Here is a 14,509-nt window from a genome sequence, read left to right as displayed (position 1 = left end):
AAAGAAATCACAGCATACTCACAGAGTGAATGATGATAGCGGGGGGGGGGGGGGGGCGAATCGTCAGTCCATCCGTCCATCCACGTGTCCGTCCGTCCATGGATGCGTTCATGCATTCGATCGCGTTCGAAAATGCAGGTGGCGCGTGGGTAAAACCGACAAGACCCCATTCAAAGAAGCCGAGCGCAAGCGTTTTCAACGCGCCCGCCGCTCTGCTTCGTCCATGCCCCACCAACGATCCGCCTGGTACGGCGACTGTTCGAGGGACTGAAAGAGGCACTTGTTCGCGCACTCAGGCAAAGCGTGCGCAGCAGCCAATCTGAGAATAGTGGCACTTCGGAGAGTAGTGACAGGCTAACACCATCTATGAAATGAGACGAGAAATGGTCATTCATTTCTCGTCTCTTCTTCTCTTGGTTACGCATGACTAGTGACAAGGTTAGACTATAGGAGCTTCGCCCCTAAAGGTACGTGGCTGTTAGGCATTAACGTAAAGCAGCCTCTTCCGCAATAAGGACCTTTGTGGGGGAAAGGCCTCTTCTGTGATTGTGTTCTAGCGAGTTTGCACGGATGGTATACTATGAAAACTGCAACCGTAGTTACAAATAAATACTCGGCAGCTGGAGCTGAACTTTTGTCTCTTGGCTAATTCTAGTGTGAAATTGATTACAACATATAAAGTATTATACGCTGCATAGGGTGAAACTGTTAAAGCCACTCTAGGTCCACCTACAACGGCTGCGTTTAATGCGACAAACATTTGCTTTTTACATTTTGTCAAGCTCGTTGAATATATACTTCACGTAGCAGCATGACCTGCGCACAGCGCAATTTCAAGTAATTATTATCGACTAAAGATATGGTGCAATACACTGACAGAAGACTTCAACGGTTCCACGCTTAACGCAGCACGATGCTTTACATAGGCAAAATGTCTATTTAGTTACAATGCTTGCTGAAGCGTCTATCACATGGCCTTTACATAAACTTCGTTGGCACCTAGTCATAAAACAGCCGTGTGTAGTCATAAAACAGCCAGGATTTGTAGTATAGCACCTTCGAATTTCTTCAATTTATTTGTTGTTTTTTATCATAGGACGAGCCCCTTTACGCCACTGTGAAACGAACGCCACGGCCGCCACGGTCTGATGGCCACATATACCAGTGTCCAGGTGAGGTGTTCGCATGCCCGTCTGTGCCACGTTTAAAATCACATACTTACTCTAAAGAGGAAAAAAATGATCCAGAACCTTATTACAAAGTTTCACGTGATACATTACTCTGGTAAGCCAAATAAGGCCAAAGTTCAGGGGAGGATAGAAGCCTGAAGGGATGAAAAAGTTTTGAACTCGGGTGTCGCTTAACCGAAGGTCTCAACAAGTAGTGTTGTCTACTTTAAGTGACAGCAATAAAAAAAGGCCGTTTTTCAAAAAGCGACTCCAACAATGCTGTGTGCTAAGGACATGCAATATTTTTTTAGTTACTGATCAATTTGGTGCTTGACAACAGTTAACCACCTCTCTTTGTTGGCCATGTCAACATCTGAGCTTAACAAATTCAGCTGCCATATGCATTCGCTCCCAACAATTTACTACGTGCGTCGTCTGGCAACATATCTTGATTTCTTGGCAAGATCAGATTGCGTTTATTTTATTTATTACTCTGTTTTACGTTCACTATTCCTAATGCTCTATCCTTCTTTTTCTAATTCTTGCAGCACTAGCAAGAAATGGAAGGCCAGCAGCCAGGGTCACCTGAAACAGGTCTAGTCTTTCATAAGGTGCCGGAAACAAATTATAAGGTGCAGCCTGGACATTCTGCCGTTATTTCGCAAAATACTACTGAAACGCGGACGTGATTACTTCGTGTCAGTGTGCGCGTCCATGGTGGCAACACGAGAAGTACCAGAGGACTGCGAAGCAACTGTCGATGCAACGAACAAACCTTTACAGAGTGGCCACTGGCATACTGGAGACCCACGCTTCAATCATCTACAAGTGGCAGGCTGGATACAGCCCTTTCAAAGTATGCTGGTGCGCTTTGTACATACGAACAAGACAGACAGTGTGCGTGCGGCCTTGTTGGAGACGTGCTGTGAACTACCAAGAACCACAAAAGCGCCTTTGTTAGCGTCGCCTTGTACAAAAAATATGTGTAGTGAAGAAGAGGAGCTTCAGCGGCATTTCTCGGCGCATCAGAGGCATCGCCATCAGCATAAGCTCGTGCTTGCTGCGCTTGGCCGGACGCTGCTGACTGCTTCGCTTTCTGCGTTCTGCGCTGCAAATAAACCCCGTTACAAGTGGTGGATTCTGCTGGGTTTCGATCACCCTGGAGCTTCGGAATCGCACTTTACCATCCATTATGCCTACCGACGCAAGCGCCGCTCCAACTCCTCCACCGGCACCGCCTACTGTTCTCTGCGCCGGTTCTCTGCGTCTGCGAGATCCCCCTGTCTTCTCAGGCACAGAAGACAAGGATGTTGACGACTGGATTTCAATGTACGAGCGAGTGAGTACTCACAACAAATGGGATGACACCGCCAAGTTGGCCTACGTCTCTTTCTACCTGTCGGACGTGGCCAAGCTGTGGTTTATAAACCACGAAGCGGAACTCCCTACATGGTCGGCCTTCAAAACGAGCCTCACACAAGTTTTCGGGCGGCCTGAGGTACGCAAACGCCGTGCAGAACAACGCTTACATACTCGGTCCCAGCAGCTTGGTGAGAATTTCACAAGCTATATTGAGGACGTTCTGGACCTTTGCAAGCGAGTGAACGAGTCAATGTCCGAAGAGCTTAAGATCAAGCATATCATGAAGGGCATTGAGGACGACGCTTTCCAAATGTTGCTTTCAAAGAGTCTTCGCACTGTCCTAGAACTGACCGAGTTATGCCAGAGTTTTGACGAGTTGCGCAGGCAACGTCTTTCCACCCGACGTCCCTCGGTGCTCGACGACTCTTCGTCCAGCCTTTCCACCCTTGGCATAGGAGAAGACCATGCCCCTCTTCTCTCCAAGATCCAAGAGTTCATCCGCGCTGAGGTCGCTCGTCAGCTCTCTTTGATGTCCTGTGTACCCGATCAACCACGCAGATCGCCGTCTACACTCCGCGACTTCATTCAAGACCAGGTCGCACAAGTTCTTCCTCCCGCCCGTGAACCTCCCCCAGTCGCCGCACCTCTCACGTACGCCGAAGCCGTTGCTCGACCTCGACAGCCTGCGTTCCAGTCAGCGCCTATGTATTCGCCGCCGCCCTTTTCGCCGCCGCCCTTTTCGCCGCCGACCTATTCACCGCCGACCTATTCACCGCCGACCTATTCACCGCCGACCTATTCACCGCCGCCTATGCAGATACCACCTCGGCCGCAGTTTTCTGCCCCCCAGCCGCAAGTCGGAGTCTACTCCGACCAATGGCGGACCTACGACAACCGTCCCATATGTTTTTCTTGTGGTGGTGTTGGCCACGTGGCACGTTATTGTCGTCGTCGCCAGGCTGCCCAGAACATTCGACGAATGCCCTCTTTCGACCCTCAGTTTTCGTCTACGCCTTCAAGCCCTCCTTCCTCTTCCTTTCCTTCTGATCGTCCACACGGCCCGACCCGCCGCTCCCCATCTCCACGTCGACGTTCGCTTTCCCCTATGCGTCGCCGTTCCGGACCCACCGACCAGGAAAACTAACGGCCGCAGTTCCCGAGGCACGAACTGCGTCCCCGTCGCCATGCACAAGTCCTCGCCCCTGTCCAGCTAACGTCATTGAAGTGTCAGTCGATGGTATCGTCGTCATGGCGCTTGTTGACACCGGAGCCGCTCTATCCGTCCTGTCCATGAACCTGTGCCGCAAACTCCGCAAAGTTCTGACACCATTATCCGGCCTCTCTCTTAGAACGGCTAACGCAGAAAGTGTAACACCTCTCGCAGCCTGCACCACACGAGTCGTCATCGAAGGGATTGTGTATATTGTCGAATTCGTAGTGCTGCCCTCGTGTTCCCATGACATGATACTCGGCTGGGACTTCCTTGCGAATAATAATGCCGTCATTGACTGCTGTCGCGCTGAACTTGAGCTATCTGCACTTCCTGATGTTGACGCTGTCGAAGCCTCCCTGCCGTGTTATAAACTGTTTGTTTCCGACGACACCACCGTACCACCGCGCTCTTCTCTGCTGGTAACTGTGTCGTGTGACGCTATTTCCGACGGTGATGTTGTATTTACGCCCTCTGCCCTGTTCATTCAACGGAAATGTTCTCCACTGCCCATTGCTCTCCTTACTCTCCACCATGGCGTCACGAAGATGCTCGTGTACAATACGCTAGAAGGGCCTTTACCTTTATTCTATGGTGAATGTCTCGGTCACGTGCATCCGATCGACGCCCGTCACATTTTTGACGCTCCATCTAGTTTACTTTCTACGGACCTCAGCGCACTCATTTCTGACTCTGTTGTTGACCAGTCACTCCTTGACGCTTTCCACCGCTCCATCGATGTCGCAACGTCTTCGTCAGAACGAAGCCAGTTAGTGAACTTGCTGCAAAAGTTTCGTACTTCTTTTGACAGCCACGCTTCTGGCCTCAGTCGCACATCGAACATATCTCACAAGATTGACACAGGAAGCCATACGGCTCTACGGCAGCGCCCCTACCGAGTCTCAGCGTCGGAGCGCCGTGTTATTGACGACCAGGTTGCTGACATGCTCCAGCGGGGTATTGTACAGCCTTCTAACAGTCCCTGGGCGTCACCGGTCGTTCTTGTTAAGAAGAAGGACGGCTCCATTCGGTTCTGTGTGGATTATCGACGTTTAAACAAGATCACCCCCAAGGACGTTTACCCGTTACCTCGAATAGACGACGCCCTTGACTGTTTGCAGAAAGCAGAATATTTTTCTTCGCTGGATTTACGGTCTGGATACTGGCAAGTTCCTATGGAAGCATCTGACCGACCGAAAACAGCATTTGTCACACCTGATGGGTTATACGAGTTTACCGTTATGCCTTTCGGCCTTTGTAACGCTCCAGCCGCTTTTGAAAGAATGATGGACGCTATTTTACGAGGCCTCAAGTGGAACACATGTTTATGCTACCTCGATGACGTAGTTGTCTTTTCCACCGATTTCGACACCCATTTAAATCGTCTCGAGCACGTCCTCACACGTCTCACTGACGCCGGCCTTCAACTCAACCTCAAGAAGTGTCGTTTTGGTGCTCGGCAGCTCACCATTATTGGCCACGTCGTATCGCGGGACGGCATACTTCCCGACCCCGCCAAGCTTCGAGCAGTCGCCGATTTTCCGAAGCCAAAAAACTTGAAGGAACTTAGAAGCTTTGTCGGCTTGTCGTCATACTTCCGACGCTTTATTAGAAATTTTGCTTCCATATGTGCGCCCCTTACGGACCTTCTTAGCGGCGACAAGGACCTTTCCACCTGGTCACCAGCATGCGACGATGCATTCACCAAATTACGCCACCTGCTGACTTCACCACCCATCCTCCGCCACTACGATCCTGCCGCTCCCACGGAGGTTCATACTGATGCCAGCGGTGTTGGACTTGGCGCTGTGCTCGCGCAACGAAAGGCAGGGTTTGATGAATATGTCGTCGTCTACGCAAGCCGTACTTTGACGAAAGCCGAGGCTAACTACTCCATGACCGAGAAAGAGTGTTTAGCTATTATTTGGGCCCTTGGAAAATTTCGCCCCTACCTGTATGGTCACGCATTCGACGTCGTCACTGACCACCACGCCCTTTGTTGGCTATCCACACTTAAAGACCCTTCCGGACGACTTGCTCGCTGGGCGCTCAAACTTCAGGAATACGACATCCGCGTTATTTACAGATCTGGTCGTAAGCACACGGACGCCGACGCCCTTTCTCGCTCACCCATATCGGATGAAGGTGTTTGCCTCTCTTCTCTCGAGCCTGCACTTGCGTCATCCGCCTTGCGCAACAAGACGGTGGAACAACGAAAGGATCCCTGGATCAGTGGCCTCATAAGCATTCTTTCTGATCCTCTCACTCCTTCGCCGTCTCGCGCTCTCCGCCGCCAGGCTAGCAACTTTTGCCTAAGGGATGATCTTCTTTATCGACGCAACTACCTTTCTGACGGTCGCAAGTGTCTCCTTGTGATACCCCGCCATCTTCGAGCTGCCATCTGCGAAGCTTTTCACGCGGACCCACAGTGCGCCCACGCAGGCCTCTTCAAGACATACGCTAGGCTTCGACTCAGATATTATTGGCGTGGCATGTATAACTACGTGCGAAAGTTCATTCGCTCGTGTGCTCAGTGCCAACGACAAAAGTTACCTCCCGGGCAAGTCTACCCGTCACAACCTCTTCCTTGTCCTAGTCGACCTTTTGATCGCGTCGGCATTGACATTTACGGACCACTACCATCAACTCTAGCTGGTAATCGCTGGATTATTGTTGCGATAGACCATCTGACACGCTATGCCGAAACAGCCGCGCTGCCGACTGCCACAGCCCGTGACGTTGGAACGTTTCTATTGCAACGTTTCATTCTGCGTCATGGGGCCCCTCGCGAGCTCTTAAGTGACAGAGGCCGTGCCTTCCTTTCTGACGCCTTGAAGGCATTACTCAACGAATGCCGAATCGTGCACCGCACAAGTACAGCGTACCACCCTCAAACAAATGGCATGACGGAGCGCTTCAACCGTACTCTTGGAAGTATGCTGTCGATGTACGTCGCCTCTGATCATTCAAATTGGGACCAAGTTCTCCCGTTCGTCACCTACGCGTATAATACTGCCGTACAAGCTACTACTGGGTTTTCGCCATACTTTCTTTTGTACGGACGAGAACCTTCAAATACAGTAGACACTATTCTTCCATATAAACCTTATGAGTCCGAAAGTACAACTCTGTCCGAAGCTGCCCGACATGCTGAAGAATGCCGCCAGCTTGCCCGCTCTTTTTCTACCGAGGACCAGTGGCAGCAGCAATCCCGCCATACTGGGGACCATTCGGCTCCGAACTTTCCACCTGGTTCATTAGTATGGCTTCGGGCACCTGCTACCGCGCCTGGCCGCTCCACAAAACTTCTTCCCAAATACATCGGGCCATACCGCGTTGTAGAGCAAACGTCACTCGTCAACTATATCGTGGAGCCCATCATCCCATCCACAGACCTACGCTACCGCGGCCGCGACACTGTCCACGTCTCTCGTCTCAAGCCATATTACGACCCATTAGTCGTTTCTTCTCCCTAATCCGCCAGGATGGCGTCTTTTTGTGCGGAGGGCGATTGTAGTGAAGAAGAGGAGCTTCAGCGGCATTTCTCGGCGCATCAGAGGCATCGCCATCAGCATAAGCTCGTGCTTGCTGCGCTTGGCCGGACGCTGCTGACTGCTTCGCTTTCTGCGTTCTGCGCTGCAAATAAACCCCGTTACATATGGACCGAAGTAAACGTGTGTGTGTATGTGTGCGCGCGGTTGGGACAATGCACCAAAGGAGGAAGCGCGTGAGGGATATGGGGTAACGGCATGTCAAGTTACTCCTACTTTCTTTTTTTTCTTTTTTTTAACACAGTTCATCAGCTTGGCGCATTTTACCTCTAAGCACATACAACTGCGACCACTTTCCTAAACTGAACCTTGTAGCTCGAGCAACGTTGTATGTCGGACGGAGACAGATGTGGGTGCCTATGTACACCCTCTGGGTGAGATGGAAATACAGACAGCAATGGTGGAATTCAGAATGATCCACATTAACTCCACGTTTGGCAACTGCCTCATAACAGCCAAGTCAATCCAGAACTGAAACCTGTGATCTAACGACCTGCACGAATGTCAGACCTTTGAGCTTGGTATTACGTTCTAACACCACGATGAGAATCGAAGTAGTGGGCATGTTTTGTTTTTCCGTGCACAACAGCTGTTTTTCTGAAAGAAAGGTGGCATACAACAGCGTAGAATTCCTGATAAGAATTTACCAAATATACACGATGTTAATAAAAAAGATGGTCATGAGAAAACTGTCATAGAGCAAAATTGCATGCAGGAGGTAAAAAAAAATGACATTAACACAGCAGTGACTTCGTCAAAAACCAAGTGTCTTAGTTCTTTAATTTGGTGTGGAAGGGTTTGTGTGCCATGCATTACATGGAAATATCTATAGAGTTATTCTATCCAACATATGCTTACAATTGATCGTATATTCAAATTTGAGTAAATAAGTCAAACTTATGTGCTTTAGAATCACTTACGTGACAGAAAACAACGGAACAGGCATAGCACAACATTGCTGAGTACTTTCACTAGTGAACCTAATGTTGCTGAAATATCTTGTTGAGCAAGCAGAGTGCAACTGTACCTGACCTCCCGAAAATGTGCAGGAAGCCACTCTGGGACCACTGTTGGTTTAGTTTCTTTATTGTTCAAGTACAGAACGAATTTGGCGAGGCTCAAATGAGCCACAGAATAAGCAACAACAGCGTCTTGAACTGACTCGAAATTCAGAGTGAAACCTCGGAAATGAAAAAAAAAAGATATGTTAATTTTATACAGATGTTACGCTAACGCATCCATCACATCGCATGTACTAAAGCTTTGATAAGCGTATACAAGAAGAAAATAACATTTCAGCGGGAATAAGTAGAGGCATACCTATTGTATACATACATTTCACTTGCAGTTGCCAATTTTCTTCACAACTAAAACAAACTTTACATTTAAAACAAGAGTTTTAAGTTAACTGAACTTAAACTTTATTCAATTATGCACTTACTAAGACAACTATGAGAGTACGTGACTCGCGTCAACAATTGTGCAGGGTATACATTGTGCTAATGTCTCTGCACAGCCTTAGGTTCCAGGCTGTTATTGTAGCATTGAGGTACTCCTCAATTGCCAAGTGCAAGGAACACGGTGCCAGTTGTGTTCAACATTATGCGACTGTTGTGGGTGAATAAAAGAAGTCGATTATCTTGCACCATTGACCATGTTACTTCATCAGTTTCGTGGTAGCCACGAGACAAATATACTGAATCTTGCCGTATTACATGCCATGAACGTGCGCCGATCATAAGGCATGTGGGGACCCGAGATTAACATTGTGAGTCTGGGGCACACCTTTACTCACATGCCATAAATCATCACTTTGTACGAAATTTCTTCAATGATGTAATTGAATACTATAAAAGGTGAGGGATTATGAAAAGGAGCAACAGCATTAGTGCAACTAGTGAATGACTTTTTTTATTACAACTCATCGTATTACAGTGGTAAACTTTCTTAATTAAAGAAAACAGATTTTAAAATAATTTTGCACACTTCTTCTCGCTTTTGTACCTTTATAGTTGCGAACACCCATGTATTCAGGTAATGGTAGGCGTGACAAGTTTATTTTATAGTATTTTCTTCTCTGACTTGTTCCTTCTCATTGAGGGATTGGAAGAAATTTTCACAAGTATTCGTGCAATACTGCAATACATGCTTTATCACTAGTTCACTATCACGTCCATTTTTAAAATATTCAAAATATCTGGACTCTTGAATTACAAGTAAGGGTGGTGCATATTCCACGGCTATCTGGTGGTGCCTGTGGGACTTTAATATATCAGGCTTTGATTCAAGAAGTTGTATAAGGGATAGCTTTGTGTAATTGCGTTCATAGCTTACCTTACGAGGCAAACAAGGTCATATCTTTCTGATTCTTTGGCAAGGATTTACAGCGGAAATGCAAGTGATGCATTTTTTTTCCCATTTCGCTTAGTGGATATTTGCAGTTGTCGCAATGTAGGAAGTTCAAGGTCACAGGAACAGCGTACCCTGTGATATACGCTACCATCTATAAAATGACCTTTAAATTTGATAATGCTCGGGAAGATGGCGTTCCAGAATGCTTGCTCTAAAGTTGGTCTTTCTTGCAACTCCAGTGTTTGTCGTCGTTAGTGGGGTTTGCAGCGGACGTACCAACTTGTGTTAGTGTGCCTTGCAGATTAAGCTTTTTAGCGTTTTCGTTCAGCTGCCTGGTAAATACTTCTTTATGGAACCTTGCCAGGCGCCTATTGTTCCTAAAGCGATCTTCAAGAAGGTCTTCAGATTAACCAAGGCGAGCAATATATATGTCAAGCTCATAAACCCGGTACTTGACAGTCTCCAGGAGTGCTGGGTTTGTTTAATGGCACAAAGGGTCTTCACCGAGTCTGCAAGCGCTATGATTTTCTTCTTACCGTGCCTACAATCAGTCCAGAAAGGCGTGGAGGAAAGCAACACACACAGTGGCAGTCATATTTTCCACACCATAGTCGTCGTATCCACAGCAAGGGTTCACACAGCAACTCTCTGGCCACACCTGACCGTCTGGTTACTCGGGGTCCAACCCGTCGACAAACAAAAGCAGCACACATAACAAGTTTGAAGCTACCGACGCTACTCAGGCAGCAGTGCCTCATTACCATTTCTTCGGTATCTTGCAGGTGCAAGAGAAATGCCATATACACCCGCATCAAAGTCCAGTGACGCTCAAGTGAGCAAAGCGCCGATTCGAACATGCTGCCGAACGCTGGAATCTGTAAGGAGCCTCCACCAAGAAAGCGTGCAACCTACAGCGTCGCAGCGCTGTAGTCATAGCGCGGGTGCTAGCGTTTACAGAGCAAAAGCAGCCGACTGAAAAAAAAAATGTAGCCCACTTCCACTGAAGACGTGTGCCATATGAGGTACAGTTTTGGGCCTTCACGAGGTTTCATTAGGTGGCACTGTGTCACCGCCACTACTACTTCCATCTCTTCGACGATGATGGCGCTACCCCCACAAAGACAATGCTATTAGCACCAGTGCGGCCGCGTCACCGTAACCGGGTGGTGGGCAACTCTGTGTTGGAAAGTTGACGCGAGCGGTGGCAGGCACGCTATGGTTGCATCGAGAAGTGGTCGGGTCGCTCGACGACACCGTGCTGGTTCTTCGCTTCGGACCGCCGCTCTGGCAGCGATATCCAGCACGCGTCTCCATCGACTCACGTGACCACCGGAGAAGGAAAGGTGCTCGAGAGTGAGAGCTGAATCGTGAGTTTGTGCCAAGAGAGGGCATGGGGTAAACCCTCTCTCTTGAAGCTTTACTAGGGAATGCACCCAGGGATCTACGCGCAGTGCTAGGGAATGATCGCGAGAGGAAGTGAACCTCCCCTTTCCCTACGTAGCTCCGCCTTTCGCTCAGACATCGATGGTTTTCTCCTTAACTTGTGAGAGCACCCTTGCTCCTTCCCATCTTTCGAAGCTGTTGGGGTTACAGGCTGCGTCCAGTTCCGCAGTTTGAAGGTAGGTATAAGGCTCGTTCTGCAGTGATCTTCTTCAGACCTCCTAATGGAAATTTCTGGAGTAGGTAAATAAGAGGCGTTCAAAGTCGCAAACGAAATTGCTTGGCATTCATGTCCTTCGAAGCAAATTTTATTAACATGGACGTAACCAGTAAGGGGGTGCGACAATTTAAATGCATAATGCGATGATCTGCTGTCGATTTATATCGCCTAACAGGTGTGTCTAGTGTGTGCAATTTTACGACAAGGACGAAGCTTTTGTCAATAGCCAGCCCAATCCCATAGAGAACGTGGGCCGGCTCTACATTCTATAGTACGCCACGTCTCCTATGTGAGCACGTAAAGGAAAAAGAGAAAAAGTGAAGGAGAGCAAGCACTATGAAGTTTGAAATGCTACAGGCACTTTGAGGTGTAATGGTTTAGAAAGGCAAAAAAGAACGAGTCGTGGGCATCCGTCTGCAGTGGAAGCGCCAGGAGAGTATCGGGAACCGAGGTCTTTGACAAGGGAGGGCACATTAAGGAAGAAGCTGCAATGAAGGAGAAAAAAAGAAAGAAAAAAGAAAGAAAGCAGAGGTTCACCTTGTGTATATTGTGGAAATAATATTTTTTTTCTCCTGCCCTAGATTCGTCCTTTTCGCTTCGCCTTCCAGATTTTGAGGCCATATTTGAACCACAATTTTTTGCAATAATTCTAGCTCTCAGTAAAATAACTGCTTCAGTAAGTTCCGCAGTAATTTTAACGGATCACTATCAGCATGTGCCTCCCTTACTGCAGATGAGAACTCGCATGCTCAGAGTACTTTCAATGTATTAGATCCCTCGCATCTCAATCTGATCCAATTGGTCTTGGTTCCAGGACATAAGGGCATTTATATAAATCAAATGGCTGGCAAATTCATCTTTAAATGGGCCTGTTATTGAGATATTACCGGCATCAAAATTCTTAATGGGCACTAGATCAAAAAGAAAACTGCTATTAGAGAAATTTTCTACACCTTCACTAACAGCCACACAATATTTCAAGCGCTTGTTGTACTATTGGTATAGTAAAATATGTCGAACGCGAGGAACGGAAGTCGCAATCACTGGACTGTGCTGTCTAATTCCACAGCTAAATTTATATTTACTCAGAGCTGGTCTGGCAGCCTCCCCTTATTGTCCTGTTTTGGAATGAATGAGTCAACTGAACATTACCTCATTTACTGTAATAGATTGTCTGCCTTACGCAAAAACACATTAGGTGCCGTTTGCCAACTTGTCGTAATACATTTATATGCTCAAAATGTGCTTTCTTTCGGGGCTTTGTCCCTTGGCCACAGTGACGGGAAGATTGTTGACGCATTGGAGGAGTTCGTCAAAAAGTTCATAGAGGTTTAGGTGTTGAAATCATTCTTCGGTAGATTTTATGAATCCTATTCACAATAAATCGAATACGCCGTTTTATTGCATTACACTACAGAATATTTACCACTCAACCATCAAATTCATCCTGTTGCACCTTTCTTTTGTTTCCCGTAAATATAATAATCTTATCCTGTTATTAAGGAAGTTTTTCATGAAAACTATCCGGTTCTTGGCCAATCCCCCAGCGTGGGTCTGCGCCACATCGTCAAGGACCTTGACATGACTTGACTTAAGAGCAGTTGCTCGTGTCATATACACTACGACAAGAAAATGGCCCCTACGCACATGTTTTCATGGCGATTAAGACCTGGAGTGTAAGCGAGAAGAATGCAATGCAGTCTGTTGCTGCGTAATGTATCCCCGCCATGATTGGGGGGCTGTGCGTTGAGCACATATATTTATCTTTTTCTTCGCTATCATTAGCTTAGTATGAAAATACTAAGGGGTCAAAGTACTAAGCAGAACTGACTAATATTGCACTGTGGTATCTTACTCATTGCTGCTCTAACGACAGGATTTTTCACGTTTGTTTTCGCTTATTGCCTCTGCATCTTGCATTTCATGTGTCAGAGTTATTTACAGGAGCAATGCTTAGCTGAAAGATAAGGTTAAAGGGTCACGTGCCATGGGAAGTGATGGCAATGTGCATGCGTAAGAAATTTCTGGCGGCGATGTGAATTGGAATAAATCACACTTGTAAGTACAGCGTTCGTCTGTGTTAAGTGGCTTCTTGTTGTGTACGTGTTTCTTAATATTCACTGGTATCCCACTCTGAAATTCAGGAACAATAAATAAGCACGGCCTCTAAATGACCCTATAATCAATGTTAAAGCTCGTTTTATTAATATTTTTGTTATATTATTATTATTATTAATATTATTAATAATATTATGCACTTGATTGATTAGTAATATTTCTGTTGTTACTGTGGATAAAAGATGTAGAAGGGTCAAACTACAAGCATAATATGTCAACGTATTATGCGCTCCTCTCTGTAAGATGCCATACAACTCACCATTTTGAAGCATATTTTTAGTTTGTAACTTGAAGTTTCGGGGCACTTTTCTCAGGGTATTGGCACTATAGCCCTCCAGTGAACTCCAACACGTGGTAAAATAACATCCGGGTCCCGAAAAGCATTTAAATTTCTGGATTCCCTGGTAGGCTAACACAACAACAACGATTGCCGTTGACAAAGACCACCGCTTACAACACATATAACTGTCGAGTTTTGAATACTTTACGGACGCATGTGCCAACAATTACAGAATTCACTATATAACAACAAGCACGCATAAATGCACTGCGTCCGGGCGCACATTCGATCATCCCGCAGTTAGAGGGCCTCACCACCACCCCACCAATGTATCACAAGAAATACCAATTACAGCATTTTCCAAAACTGTTGTCACTAACCAGCTTTCGACATCGTGGGTGTTCTCGCCTTCAACCATACCGCTTCCTCTGGAGTGGTGCCTAAAAAAAAAAATCCGTGTGCACCTTCAACTGCCGGGGATATCTAAAAGGGCTAACGTGTAATCTGCTTTCGGGGATATCCGATTGAAGTTTTTGCATATGTCACACGCTAAATGAATTTACGTTTACACGGACGGTTTGTTTTTAGAAAGTTCAGCACGTGCCTGTGCAGTACCATCTCAATCGGTCATTGTTACGATGAAGACATCACATTTCCCTACATCTACGGGGTTCGAGTTCATCGCTATCCAAGCCGCAATGGAATTTGTTTTTGTGAAAAGTGGATGCTGCAAAAGAACTTCGCCACATCGCACAAAAGTGTACACAAACGCATAGGATTTTATTGATAAACTCCAATTGCCATACA

General features: G+C 46.9%; 1 pseudogene; it reads left to right on the top strand.

Moving 5' to 3' along the window:
• Nucleotides 1-1,758, top strand: part of LOC142794652 (cell adhesion molecule Dscam1-like) — a 118,720-nt pseudogene extending 116,962 nt beyond the window's left edge.
• The last annotated feature ends 12,751 nt before the right edge of the window (nucleotides 1,759-14,509 follow it).

Source organism: Rhipicephalus microplus, chromosome 2 (assembly GCF_043290135.1).
Source record: "Rhipicephalus microplus isolate Deutch F79 chromosome 2, USDA_Rmic, whole genome shotgun sequence".
NCBI classification, from domain to species: domain Eukaryota; kingdom Metazoa; phylum Arthropoda; class Arachnida; order Ixodida; family Ixodidae; genus Rhipicephalus; species Rhipicephalus microplus.
The sequence above is the reverse complement of the archived record's forward strand: the minus strand, read 5'-3'. Positions and strand labels throughout refer to the sequence as shown.